This window comes from Acinonyx jubatus, chromosome X (assembly GCF_027475565.1).
Source record: "Acinonyx jubatus isolate Ajub_Pintada_27869175 chromosome X, VMU_Ajub_asm_v1.0, whole genome shotgun sequence".
Taxonomy (NCBI): Eukaryota; Metazoa; Chordata; class Mammalia; order Carnivora; family Felidae; genus Acinonyx; species Acinonyx jubatus.
This window is the reverse complement of record NC_069389.1, coordinates 82,134,177-82,149,267: the sequence shown is the minus strand read 5'-3', so window position 1 is coordinate 82,149,267 and position 15,091 is coordinate 82,134,177. Positions and strand designations below refer to the sequence as shown.

Genomic DNA, 15,091 nt, shown 5'->3' with positions numbered 1-15,091 from the left:
TCCTTGAGGAGAAAGCAGGCAAAAAACTCTTTGATCTTGGTCACAGCAACTTCTTACTCAACACGTCTCCAGAGGCAAGGGAAACAAAAGCAAAAATGAACTACTGGGACCTCAACAAAATAAGAAGTTTCTGCACAGCGAAGGAAACAATCAGCAAAACTAAAAGACAACCAACAGAATGGGAGAAGATATTTGCAAACGACATATCAGATAAAGGGTTAGTATCCAAAATCTATAAAGAACTTCTCAAACACACACACAAAAAAAACAAATAATCCAGTGAAGAAATGGTCAAAAGACATGAATAGACACTTCTCCAAGGAAGACATCCAGATGGCCAAGTGACACATGAAAAAATGCTCAACATCACTGATCATCAGGGAAATACAAATCAAAACCACAATGAGATACCACCCCACACCTTTCAGAATGGCTAACATTAACAACTCAGGCAACAACAGATGTTGGTGAGGATGCGGAGAAAGAGGAACTCTTTTGCACTGTTGGTAGGAATGCAAACTGGTGCAGCCACTCTAGAAAACAGTATGGAGGTTCCTCAAAAAATTAAAAATAGAACTACACTAAGACCCAGCAATTGCATTACTAGGTAAATACCCAAGGGATACAGGTGTGCTGTTTCGAAGGGACACATGCACCCCCATGTTTATAGCAGCACTTTCAATAATAGCCAAAGTATGGAAAGAGCCCAAATGTCCATCGATGGATGAATGGATAAAGAAGATGTGGTATATATACAACAATGGAATACTACTTGGCAATAAGAAAGAATGAAATCTGACCATTTGTAGCAACGTGGATAGAACTGAAGGGTCTAATGCTAAGTGAAATAAGCCAGGCAGAAAAAGACTGATACCATATGTTTTTACTCATATGTGGATCTTGAGAAACTTAACAGAAGACCATGGGGGAGAGAAGGGGGGAAAAAGTTACAGAGAGGGAGGGAAGCAAACCATAAGAGACCCTTAAGGACTGGGAACAAACTAAGGGTAGATGGGGGGGTGCGGGAGAGGGGAAAGTGGGTGATGTGCAGGGAGGAGGGCATGTTTTGGGATGAGCACTGGGTGTTGTATGGAAACCAAGTTGACAATAAATTATATTTAAAAAAGATATGGTATATATATACAATGGAACATTACTCAGCATTCAAAAAGAATGAAATTTTGCCATTTGCAACTACGTGGATGGAACTAGAGGGTATTATGCTAAGTGAAATTAGTCAGTCAGAGAAAGATAAATACAATATGACTTCACTTGTATGAGGACTTTAAGATACAAAACAAAGTATAAGGGAAGAGAAGCAAAAATAATATAAAAACAGGGAGGGGAACAAAACATAAGAGACTCAAATATGGAGAACAAATGGAAGGTTACTGGAGGGGTTGTGGGAGGGGGGATGAGCTAAATGGGTAAGGGGCATTAAGGAATATACTCCTGAAATCATTGTTGCACTACATGCTAACTTTGATGTAAATTAAAAAAAATAAGTATATAATAAAATTGGGAAAAAAATGAGAAGTTGTTACCTTTTGAGAAGGAGTCTATTCTTTATGACTTGAATATTCTCACAGCTTTCTGGATTGTGAGAGGGATATCCTAATTCTTAATATTTAGAGAAAAATGTAATCCTGGTCACTTTAGGGAGGGAGAATAGACAAGAAAAAACATATTTTCTTAGTTCAAGCATCAAGATGACTTGCAAAATTGAAATATTTGAAATACGTTGGACTTTCTTCAGCAAGCTAAAGAAAATCATTGACAGTTGCCATATTTCCTGTTTATCTTTTCTCCAACTATGGTAAGACCACCACCACTGCTTCCACTGTGTCATCATTATTATCATCATGATCATCGTCATTAAAAATGCATTTCCCATCCATGCAACTTGTCTCCTATAACCTATGTAATCCCTATCTCAACATATGACATCTCCACCCAGCCAGAACCTGGGCAGCACTGTTTACTCCCCACTCCCACATTAAATCCAATTGTAAGTGTAATTAATGTGATTTCCAGAATTCAACAATCTGACATTTCTCTTCATCTTCCCTGGAATCACACTAGTTAAGGTCGCTACCATCTTTCTCCTGGACTACTGAGGCTGCCCCCAACTACTATCCATGCATCTTCATTTACACCCACTCCATTCCCTACACAGCTTCCTGAGTGAGATTTTGAAAACACATGTCTGATTATGTCACTCTCCAGCTCAAAACTTTTCAATGATTCCTTGTTTCCTCTGGATATACTCTAAGTGCCTTAGCATGGCACATAAGACCCTGCATTATTTTGCCTTCTGCTATTTCTCTAATTTAATTACCTCCTTACTCACTCTCTAAAGTCCAGCTACACTGCCCTTTTCTGCAGGTGCTCTTTGCCACCTCAGGAGGTTGGCACATTCGGTTCCTTCTTCTCCCAATGCTTAGTCCCCTAACAGTTTACATAGTTGTGTATTTTTCATCCCAGAAGTTTCAACTTAAATGTCACCTCTTCAGAGAAGCCTTCATGAACCATTGTACTTTAGATGGTGACTCCTCCAACATTATCCCAGTCCCCTGCTTATTTTCTCTATAGTAATTGTCATATGCTATTATAATTAGATACTTGTTTACTGCTTATCTTCATCACTAGAGTGTAAGCTCCAAGAAGGCAGAAATACACCTATATTGTTTGACATTTTATACTCCATGTCTTTCACAGTGCCTAGTAATAGCAGGTGTTCAGTAAATATTTACTAATTAAATGAATGAATGAGCACTTCTTTCAATGCGCCAGGTCTAAACAAGGCAACCAAGACATCATAGCACTTTTAGAAGCTGTTTTATACGCAATGGTGTTTGATAGACACAACAGATGGAGACAAAAGTATACAAAATTAGGAAAGTAAGAAACACCGATTGAGTATTAGAACTAAACATTAATTCATGTACAAGTAGAATATCACATACAGTGTGAGAAGGGAGAAGAAAAATGGACATTTCAGATTTAGCCATAATAGTTTCTTGACTTCAATCCAACAACTATTTCTTGCTTACATAAGAAATGTGTCTGTACTATGTTCTAGGGATACATGAATAAGAAATAGAAGCTCTATAAAAACAGATATTCTTGTATGTTTTGTTCATTGCTGTATCCCTCTAGGCCTAGAACAGTGCCTGACAAAAGTAAGCGTTCTATAAATATTTGTGGAAGAAATATAGGCAAGAAGACAAGCACGAGCCAGGGCTTAACACCAAAGAGGAGACAGATAAGAAACAAATCCATTACAACAAATTTGGATAAGAACAATAATAGAAGTATAAAAAAAAAATTACAAATATAGACCAGAGGAGAGAGTGAGGTCAGTGGTAGACAGAAAATGTTTCATTAAGAAGCACCCATCTAAGCTAGGCTTCAAAAATGATTGGAAATTTGTTGGAAATATTGGTGTAGAAGTTTTGGCTGATTGGGAATCCATGCAGTATATGTTCAGATGAATAAAAGGGTAAAACAGCATGATATACTCAGAAAATTTCAAGTCATTTGGTATAGTGGGAGCATAATTTAGGAGTAGGTAAGTGGTTAAAGCTAGAGGAGAAAGGACTACAGTGAGGAAATTGTAACAAATATTGGAAGAGATTAGTCAGATTTGTATATTATTTTTGGCAACAGGAATGCAAAATGGAAGATGAGACTGAATCCAGAAGCAGATAGATCAATAAGGAGACTATTGCTAGAGTTCGTACAGCTTTAGTTCCTCAATTTTATGGAAAAGGATGTTGAAATTTCAAATTTCTTGTGGACTTTCTCAAGGTTACACAACTACTTATTGATGAAATCCATGCTGAGTTGAGGTTCTCTATCACTGGATTCTCCCCAATATATATTTTTTAATGAAATATAATTAACATACAGTGTTATAATAGTCTCAGGTGTACAATTTAGTGATTCAACAATTCTATACATTTCTCAGTGCTCATCAAGATAAGTATACTCTTAATCCCCTTTATTTCACCCATCCCCCCACCTCTCCTCTGGCAACCACCAGTTCTTTTCTATATTTAAGAGTCTAGTGTTTGTCTCCTTTTTGTTTGTTAATGTTTTCTTTCTTAAATTACACATGGGTGAAATCATATGGTATTTGTCTTTCTCTAACTTATTTCACTTAGCATTATACTCTTTAATTCCATCCACGTTTTTGCAAATGGCAAGATTTCATTCTTTTTTAAGGTTAATATTCCATTATATATAATGGAATTATAATTGGAATTATAATATTCCATTATATATAATGGAATTCCATTATATATTTTTATATATTCCATTATATATATATATATGAATATATATATATACACATGTGTGTGTGTATATATATATGTATATATACATACATACATACCACATCTTCTTTATCCATTGATCTGTCAATGGACACTTGGACTTATTTACTCAAAAAACTCCCAACAGACTAATGTCCAGGACCAGAAGTCTTCACAGATGAACTCTACCAATTTTTTTTTTACTTTTTCATCTTTTATATTTTTATTTGAGAGAGAGAGAGAGAGAGAGAGAGAGAGAGAGAGAGAGAGAGAGAATGCATATAGGCAGGGAAGGGGAAGATGGAGAGAGAGAAAGAGAGAGAATCTCAACCAGGCTCCATGTTCAATGTGGAGCCCAATGCAGGGCTTGATCCCACAACCCTCGGATCATGACCTGAGCCAAAACTGAGAGTCAACCAAGTGAGCACCCAGGTACCCCCTATCAAACATTTAAAGAAAAATACCTACCCTTCTTAAAATATTCCAAAAAAATAAAAGAGGAAGGAAAGTTTCCAAATTGATTCTATGAGGCCAGCATTACCCTGATACCAAAAGCAGATGACAGCACTACAAAAAAAGAAAACTGCAGGCCAATATCTCTGATGAACATAGCTGCAAAAATCCTCAACAAAATATTAGCAAGCAAAATCCAACAGTACATTTTAAAAAACCATTCACCATAATCAAGTGGGATTCATTCCAGGGACACAAAGTTGGCTCAGTATTTGTAAATCTATCAATGTAATACATCACATCAATAAGGGAAAGGACAAAAACCATATGATATCTCAATAGATGCAGAAAAAGCATTTGACAAAGTACAACGTATATTCATGATAAAAACTCTCAATAAAGTAAGTTTAGAGGGAACATACCTCAACATAATAAAGGTCATATATGAAAAATCCACAGGTAACATCATACTCAATAGCGAAAAACAGAACTTTTCCTCTAAGGTCAGGAACAGAACAAGGACGTCAACTGTCACCATTTTTATTCCACACAGTACCCGAAGTCCTAGTCAGAGCAATCAGACAATAAAAAGAAATAAAAGGCATCCAAATTGGTAAGGAAAAAATAAAACTTTCACTATTTGCAGATGACATGATACTATATATAGAAAATCCTAAAAACTTAACCAAAAAACGAGCAGAAAGTGAATTCAGTTAAAGTTACAAGAAACAAAATTGATATAAAGAAATCTGTTATATTTATACACATGAATAAGGAAGTAGAAGAGAGAGAAATTAAGAAAATCCCATTTATAAAAATAAAAATAAGATACCTAGAAATAAACCAAACAGGTGAAAGAGCTGTACTTTGAAAACTACAAAATACTGATGAAAACAATTGAAGATAACACAAATGGAAAGATACTCCATGCTTATGTATTGGAAGAACAAATAATGTTAAAATGTCTATACTACCCAAAGCTATCTAAACATTCAGTGTAATCACTATCAAAATACCAACAGCATTTTGCACAGAACTAGAACAAATAATACTAAAATTTGTATGGAAGCACAAAAGACCCTGAATGGCCAAAGCAATCTTGAAAAAGAACAAAGCTGGAAGTATCACAACCACAGATTTCAAGACACACTACAAAGCTGTAGTAATCAAAACAGTATGGTACTGACACACAAAAAAAGATATATACCAATGGAACAGAAGAGAAAACCCAGAAATAAACCCATGCTTTTATGGTCATTAATTCACAAACAAAAAAGGATGCAAGAATATACAATAGGGGAAAAGATAGTCTCTTCAACAGATGGTGCTAGGAAAACTGTAGAGCTACATGCAAAAGAATGAAACTGGACACTTTCTTACACCATACATAAAAATAAACTCAAAATGGATTAAAGACCTAAATGTGAGACCTGAAACCATAGAATTCCCAAAAGAAAACATAGAAACTAATTTCTTTGACATTGGCAGTGGAAATGTTAAGTCTCCACTGACAAAGGAAACAAAAACAAAATTAAGTATTTGGACTATACCATATTAAAACTTTTCCACAGAAAAAGGAACCATCAACAAAACTAAGAGACAACCTACTGAATGGGAGAACATATTTGCAAATAATTTATCCAATAAGGAGTTAATACTCAAATAAAGAACTTATACAACTCAACACCAAAAAAGTACAAATAACCCAATTTAAAAATGGGCATACGTGAGACAGGAAACCATCAAATTCCTAGAGGGAACAGTAATCCCTTTAGCATTTTCCATAGCAACTTCTTACTAGACACGTCCAGAGGCAAGGGAAACAAATGCAAAAATGAACTGTTTGGACTTCATCAAGATAAAAAGCTTCTGCACAGTGAAAGAAACAATCAAACTAAAAGGCAACCATTGGAATGGGAGAAGATATTTGCAGATGACATATCTGATAAAGGGTTAGTATCCAAAATATATAAACCAGTTACAAAACTCAAGACCCCCAAAAAAACAATCCTGTTAAAAAATTGGCAGAAGGTATGAATAGACATTTTCCAAGAAGATACATAGATGGCCAACAGACACATGAATAGATGCTCAACATCGCTCATCATCAAGGAAATACAAATCAAAACTACAATGAGATACCACCTCACACCAGTCAGAATGGCTAAAATTTACAACACAAGAAACAACAGACATTGGTGTAGATGCAGAGAAAGGGGGGACCCTCTTGCACTCTTGGTGGGGATGCAAACTAGTGCAGCCACTCTGGAAAACAATATAAAGGTTCCCCCCAAATTTAAAAATAGAACTACTCTAAAAATCAGCAATTACACTACTAGGTATTCACCCAAAGGATACAAAAATACTGATTTGAAGGGGCACATGTACTCCGATGTTTATAGCAGCATTATCAACAATAGCCAAATTATGGAAAAAGCCCAAATGTCCATTGACTGATGAATGGCTAAAGAATATGTAGTATATACATAAAATGGAATATGGCTAAAGAAGATGTAGTATATAAATAAAATGGAATATTACTCAGCCATAAAAGAGAATGAAATCTTGCCATTTGCAATGACATGGATGGAGGTAGAGTATATTCTGCTAAGCAAAATAAACCAGAGAAAGACAAATACCATATGATTTCACTTATGTGGAATTTAAGAAATAAGATGAACATAGGGGAAACAAAAAAAGGGAGGCAAACCATCAAAGAGATTTTTTAGTATAGAGAACTGAGTTGCTGGAGGGGGTGGGGTGGGTGGGAGGATGGGCGAAATGGGTATTAAGGAGGGGACTTGTGATGAGCAATGAGTGTTATACGTAAGTGATGAATCACTGAATTCTATTCCTGAAACTAATATTACACTATATGTTAATTAAAATTTGAATAAAATCTTGAAACATTACAAAAAAAATGGGCAGAGGACCTGAATAGACATTTTCCCAATGATGACATACAGTTGGCCAATAGACACATGAAACAATGCTCAATATCACTCATCATCATGGAAATGCAAAGCAAAACCACATGAGATATTACTTTACCCCTGTCAGAATGGCTGAAATCAAAAAGACAAGAAATAATAAATGTTGGCAAGGATGTGGAGAAAAGAGAACCCTCTTGCACCACTGGTAGCAATGAAAACTGGTGTAGCCACTGTGGAAAACAGTATATATATATTCCTTAAAAAATTAAAAATAGAGGGGTGCTTGGGTGGCTCAGTCAGTTAAGCATCCGACTTTGGCTCAGGTCATAATTTTGTGGTTCATGGGTTTGAGCCCCACATCGGGCTCTGTGCTAACAGCTCAGAGCCTGGAGCCTGCTCCAGATTCTGTATCTCCCTCTCTCTCTCTCTCCCTGCCCCTCCCCTACTCATTCTCATTCTCTCTCTCATAAATAAAAAACATTAAAAATGTTTTAAAAAATTAAAAATAGAATAATATGATCCAGTAATTCCAGTACTGGAATGTTTTGAAAAGATATATTAATTTGAAACATTAATTTGAACATTAATTTGAAACATTAATTTGAAAAGATATATGCACCCCTGTATTTACTGAAGCGTTATTTACAAGAGCCAAGATACGGAAGCATTCCAAATTTGTTTTTTAATTATTATGTTTCATCCTCAAAGACAAGTTGAAAGTATTTTAAAATATTTCTACCGGCTATCAGATGCCAGAATACTACCAGTTCCTTTTAAAATTGTTGTTTAGTAAAAGGAGATTAAGAAGCTCTAAATTGGAATGGCCCAGAGGCCTGATGATATAGTGTATATGTGTGTGTGTGTATATATATAATTTATATCTTATAAATATTATATATATTATATATAAATATATATATAAATATATTACAAATATATTTATAAAATATGTACATATATTAAATATATATTTAAAATATATAAATACAAAAATATTTTAAAATATAAAATAAATATAAAAATATATTATAAAATATATAAATATATATTATAAAATATATAATAAATATATATTATAAAATATATAATATATTTATACATATAGAAATATATTATATATAATTATATATATATAATTTTCACCATTATAATTTTTCAATGTCAACAGTGTTACAGATGTTGAAAGACAGTAATTCTGCTTTTTAGGGATTTCAACTAGGTATTAAAGACAGCTAATGTTTTCCCCACATTACTAGATAATCTTTTCTTTTGACCAATGTGATTCACAGAACCCATCTGAAAAAAACAAAATAAGTCTCTGAATCACTTTTAGATATTATAGGGAGACAGGAGTTGTTTGATTGCCACATTATATTTCAGTGGCTAAAGAACATTTAAAATATTCTTTTCTCTCTACGTAATCCTAGAAATGTTCATGAAAGATTAAATGTTATTTTCACCCAGCATTCCCACTAGTGAAATAAGTAGCTACAGTGCTTCAAAAGGAGACTCCCAAAATGTAACTGGCAATGTTTCTTACCTCTGAAGCATATATAGCTTCATAAAGATATGGAGAAGAATTTGAGGGTCTGGGGAAATGCCTTGTGGTTACAGTATAAGAATAAAATGGAGTAAAAACCTCCTAGGTTAAATTCTTGAAAGTACCACAATTTCTGTGACTTTCTGGGCAACCTTTAACTCTTTTTGTGCTTTAGTACCTAGCCTATATTAGTGGAATTTCTTCAAATGTTGGACTAGAAAGGGTATTTGGGAATGTGAAAGTGTGTGTTTATGTATTATCAATATACATCGTCTTGCCCTCTACTGTGTTACTAAAGTATTTAGTCAGTAGTCTACATTGGCAACTATAATCAATTTTCCATCATCTGGGAGTTGATAGTCTCAGTTTTCATTTGCAGATAAACGATAAGACCTATATGGTAGGGGAGGTTGGAAACAAAGATGGTGTGTGCAGGGAACAGTTCAGGATGCATGTTTGTGTGTATCTACTGAATGGGTGTCTTTTATACTCAAAAACCAGATAAAATAACATTTTTTGTTATGAATACTTCTGCCCCACTGTGTTACTTCAAATCACACACACACACACACCAACTAATCTTTGACAAAGCAGGAAAGAATATCCAATGGAAAAAAGACAGTCTCTTTAACAAATGGTGCTGGGAGAACTGGACAGCAACAAGCACAAGAATGAAACTAGACAACTTTCTTACACCATTCACAAAAATAAACTCAAAATGGATAAAGGACCTGAATGTGAGACAGGAAACCATCAAAACCCTAGAGGAGAAAACAGGAAAAAATCTCTCTGACCTCAGCTGCACCAATTTCTTACTTGACACATCTCCAAAGGCAAGGGAATTAAAAGCAAAAATGAACTATTGGGACCTCATGAAGATAAAAAGCTTCTGCACTGCAAAGGAAACAATCAACAAAACTAAAAGGCAACCAACAGAATGGGAAAAGATATTTGCAAATGACATATCAGACAAAGGGCTAGTATCCAAAATCTATAAAGAGCTCACCAAACTCCACATCTGAAAAACAAATAATCCAGTGAAGAAATGGGCAGAAAACATGAATAGACACTTCTCTAAAGAATACATCTGGATGGCCAAGAGGCACATGAAAAGATGTTCAATGTCGCTCCTCATCAGGGAAATACAAATCAAAACCACCCTCAGATATCACCTCACACCAGTCAGAGTAGCTAAAACGAACAAATCAGGAGATTATAGATGCTGGAGAGGATGTGGAGAAATGGGAACCCTCTTGCACTGTTGGTGGGAATGCAAATTGGTGCAGCCGCTCTGGAAAGCAGTGTGGAGGTTCCTCAGAAAATTAAAAATAGACCTACCCTATGATCCAGCAATAGCACTGCTAGGAATTTACCCAAGGGATACAGGAGTGCTGATCCATAGGGGCACTTGTACCCCAATGTTTATAGCTGCACTTTCAACAATAGCCAAATTATGGAAAGAGCCTAAATGTCCATCAACTGATGAATGGATAAAGAAGTTATGGTTTATATATACAATGGAATACTACTTGGCAATGAGAAAGAATGAAATATGGCCTTTTGTAGCAACGTTGATGGAACTGGAGAGCATTATGCTAAGTGAAATAAGTCATAGAAAGACAGATACCATATGGTTTCACTCTTATGTGGATCCTGAGAAACTTAACAGAAGACCATGGGAGAGGGAAAAGAAAGAAAAAAAATGTTAGGGAGGAAGCCAAACCATAAGAGACTTTTAAAAACTGAGAATAAACTGAGGGTTGATGGTGGGTGGGAGGGAGGGGAGGGTGGGTGATGGGCATTGAGGAGGCACCTGTTGGGATGAGCACTGGGTGTTGTATGGAAACCAATTTGACAATAAATTTTGTTTAAAAAAATCACACACACACAGGTATTTTAAAAAATCATATGATGTCTTCTAAAGCACAAAAAATTTCAATACAACTTCAGTTTATTAAACAAAACCCCAAAAACCTAAAATAATTCCCATACCTCCTTTAAAAATAATTTAGTTTATACCCATGATATAGTATCTGGTCTCATTCTTAGACAATATCAGAACTTTAGGCCTTGAAGGGAAGAGGATTTCTTGAGATTTCTGGTAGCATAAATAAGATATATTCCCAGATTCTATTAAGTCATACACACAATTGTATTGCAGATAAGAGAAACACGTTTCATAATTTAAGAGTAGCAATGCTTCTGTTTTGATATTATCATAAAGAAATTACTTTTGTTCACAGTTTTATCTGACCTTCATGCAGAAACTGATTAAAATGTTTTTTCCCCACAACAATGACAACTGTAAATGAAAGTTGAAATGAAAAATATGGCCTAACATCACTTTATACGACCTTTCCTGTTTAAAAACCACCATCACATAAGGAAGAAACCTAAGAAAGCTCATTTCCTCTTCTACAATAAACAAAATTACATAAAGTAAGGGATATTTCATCATTCATGACAGCAAGTTGTCACTTCCAGGGACAGTTCTGGTGTAGCTTGGTGAGTATTTTATACAGCTTATTCAAAAGTATTATTTGTACTGAAACGACTCGTGACTTACAGCTAGGAAACTGTAGAAATAATCTGATAGACTATGGTATATTTTGTATGCATGCTGTGGGGGCACAGAGGTTCACTGTAGTGCTTGTTCCTTTTGTGTTTCTATAGGTTTTTGTTGGTGATGGGGGGCTTGGGGGTGGGAAGATACAGATGTTTAAGCCTCTCCTTCTTTGCTGTTTAATGCTAGCTCAACACTAATAGTATTTGTGTTTTCCTAAACAATTATAAAGTCAAAGGAATGGAAGCAGATCAACCATATTGCCTCAACTCATACAGCAAAGAGAATGAAAATAAGATGGTTTCTAGGTAGGTCAGAATAATTTCAGACATTTGTCCAATAGTCTCTAGAATATATTTATTTTCCTTTTATGTGTATCCTTTCTGGTAATTGGATGCAGAAGAGTCCTATATTCCTAGAAATTATTGGAGTTATGAAAAATGTCCTGGTCTGGGACTATTTTCCAGAATAGAGGTCAATGTGTTCCATCACCTGTATATTAAAGGTACTCAATGGGATGCAAGGAAGGGGTGTGAATAAATTGAGGGAGCAAAATCATCTCATAGATAGCAATGTAAAGCATAGAATCATGGGCTTTTAACTGTTAGAGAACGAAGTAGTTAGTCATCTAAAACAATCTATCTCTTTGAAAACAAGTCAGAAAATCGAGGCCAAAAAGCATCTGTGTGAAATCACACAGTGGCAGAATCCAGCCTGGAACCCAAATCGCTTGGCCCACAGCCCAGCACTATTTTGGCACCCTTGGTCATGCTAAGATTCAGATCATAGTTTGGCTTTCCTATTATGTGCCATATTAAAAAAAAACAAAACACAAGAAGCTCATGTACTGATGTCCCTTTCTTCATCACTGCAGTACAAGGTTTAATTCTATTTAGATGGAGGAAGAGGGAATATGACTTAGAGCTCCCATCATCTTTTTGAGAATGTTCCATCTAGATAATAAGAATAGGTTCATTCATTCAAGAAGTGGTGATTTTCTAATGAGTACTATCAAAAGCCTTGTGGTGAAATATGCAAAACTAGTCTGATAAGCGTGTTAAGGATAAAGACCAAACTCAGGCTAATATGGATGGTAAAGAGGGTAAATAACATATTAACTTGAATTTACTTAATCTTTATATGGTCAATGCTAACAATTTGTTTGAAATAAGACCTGTTTTCATTAATGTCAGTTAACAAATGATAACTTGTTAAAATCTCAGTGAATCTTTATTTCACTCTAGGAATAAAGGCTAAATCTGATAACTAGTCTCAAAGTAGAAAATCTTAAGACAAACAAAGGGTTCACGTTCACAACACAACGTTCTGTGTTTTTTGTTCTTCAATCTTTTTGTTCTTTTTGTTTTTCAATCTTAAAAAAATTAAATCTCTTAACCTATAGCATATATCCTGGTTCATGTAATTGCTAATGGTTTGCCTTTACTGAAGATATTAGTCCTATTTAAGTTATTACAACAAGTATTGCTTACTAATAATTACCAAAAGAAACTGTCCATGTCATAAAGTGGAAAAGACTTCATAAAGCCAAAGAAGACACACAGATGACCAACAAACACATGAAAAGATACTCAGCATCACTCTTCATCAGGTAAATACAAATCAAAACTACAATGAGATACCACCTGTCAGAATGGCTAAAATGAACAACACAGGAAACGAGTATTGGCAAGGATGTGAAGAAAAAGAAACGTTCTTGCACTGAGTGGGAATGCAAACTGGTGCATCTACTCCAGAAAACAGTATGGAGGTTCCTCAAAAAATTAAAAATAGAACTACAATATGACCCAGTAATTGCATTACTAGGTATTTACCCAAAGGATACAAAAATACTGATTTGAAGGGGCACATGTACCCTGATGTCTATAGCAGCATTATCAACAATAGTCAAATTATGGCAAGAGCCCAAACGTTCACTGACTGATGAATAGAATATTATTCATCTATAAAAGACAATGAAATCTTGCCATTTGCAATGACATTGATGGAGGTAGAGTACATTATGCTAAGCAAAATAAGTCTGTCAGAGAAAGACAAATACCATATGATTTCACTTATATGTGGAATTTAAGAAACAAAGAAGATGAATATGGGGGAAAGAAAATAAAGGGAGGCAAACCATCAAAGAGACTCTTCAGTATAGACAACAAACTGAGGGTTGCTGGATGGGAGGTAGGTAGGGGGATGGGCTAAATGAGTGATGGGTATTAAGGAGGGCACTTGGTGTGATGAGCACTGGGTGTTATATGAAAGTGATGAATCACTAAATTCTACTCCTGAAACTAATATTACACTGTATGTTAACTAGAATTCAAATAAAAACTTGAAACATTAAAAAAATCAAGTGGTATTAAGAGATGAGTTTGTATCCATATGACACAGAATTATAAAACTAACCTTGGAAGGGCATGTGGGTGGCTTAGTCAGTTAAGCACCCTACTCTTGGTTTTGGCTCAGATCACAATCTCAGGGTTCGTGATATCAAGCCCCACATTGGGCTCCATGCTGAGCAGGAGCCTGCTTAGGATTCTCTCTCCCTCTTTCCTCCCCCCTCCCTGCCACTGAAAATAAACTTTTAAAAAACTATTAACACTAACCTTTGAGTGTTTTCTCTCCAAAATGCAGACCGTGAACAGCTATATTCTACACAAATGAAAAAAATAAACACCTTTTAATCTTTATTTGTGGAAATCATGTCTTAGAAATAATCTTTTTCCCCTCTTAAGAGTCAAATTGAATGCATAGCTGAAGAAATATGGTTGTCCCTTAAGAGTCAAATTGAATGCATAGCTCAAGAAATATGGTTGTCCCATGGCAAACATTCAGGCACTTTCACTGCTCTCTGAAAACTACAAGTAAAGAATATTTGGAACCCAAGATTCCAAGAACTTAAGAAATACAGGAATCTGGAGAAATAAATAACTTACTTGTCTTCATGAAGCTGTCCATCAACCTAATTTAGTTTACTGAACTTTGCCTAGTATACTATTTCAAAGATATCACATTTTATTTTAAATTTTATTTGATAGAGAGAAAGAGAGAGAGAGAGAGCACACAGGGGAGGGGCAGTGATGGAGGGAGAGAATCCCAAGCAGGCTCTGTGCTGTCAGCACAGAGCCCTACATGGGGCATAATCTCTTGACCTGAGCTTTGATCAAGAGTCAGATGCTTAACCAACTAAGCTATCTAGGAACCCCTCAAATAGAGCATGTTTTAGAAGATTTAGTTCTATAAACTTCTATGCAAATTTCCCTGCAACACTTGA

At 35.2% G+C, this 15,091-nt stretch overlaps 1 protein-coding gene across 1 annotated transcript in view; it reads right to left on the bottom strand.

Moving 5' to 3' along the window:
- IL1RAPL2 (interleukin 1 receptor accessory protein like 2) overlaps positions 1-15,091 on the bottom strand; it is a 1,155,228-nt gene that overhangs the window by 1,122,119 nt on the left and 18,018 nt on the right. The window lies entirely within an intron of this gene.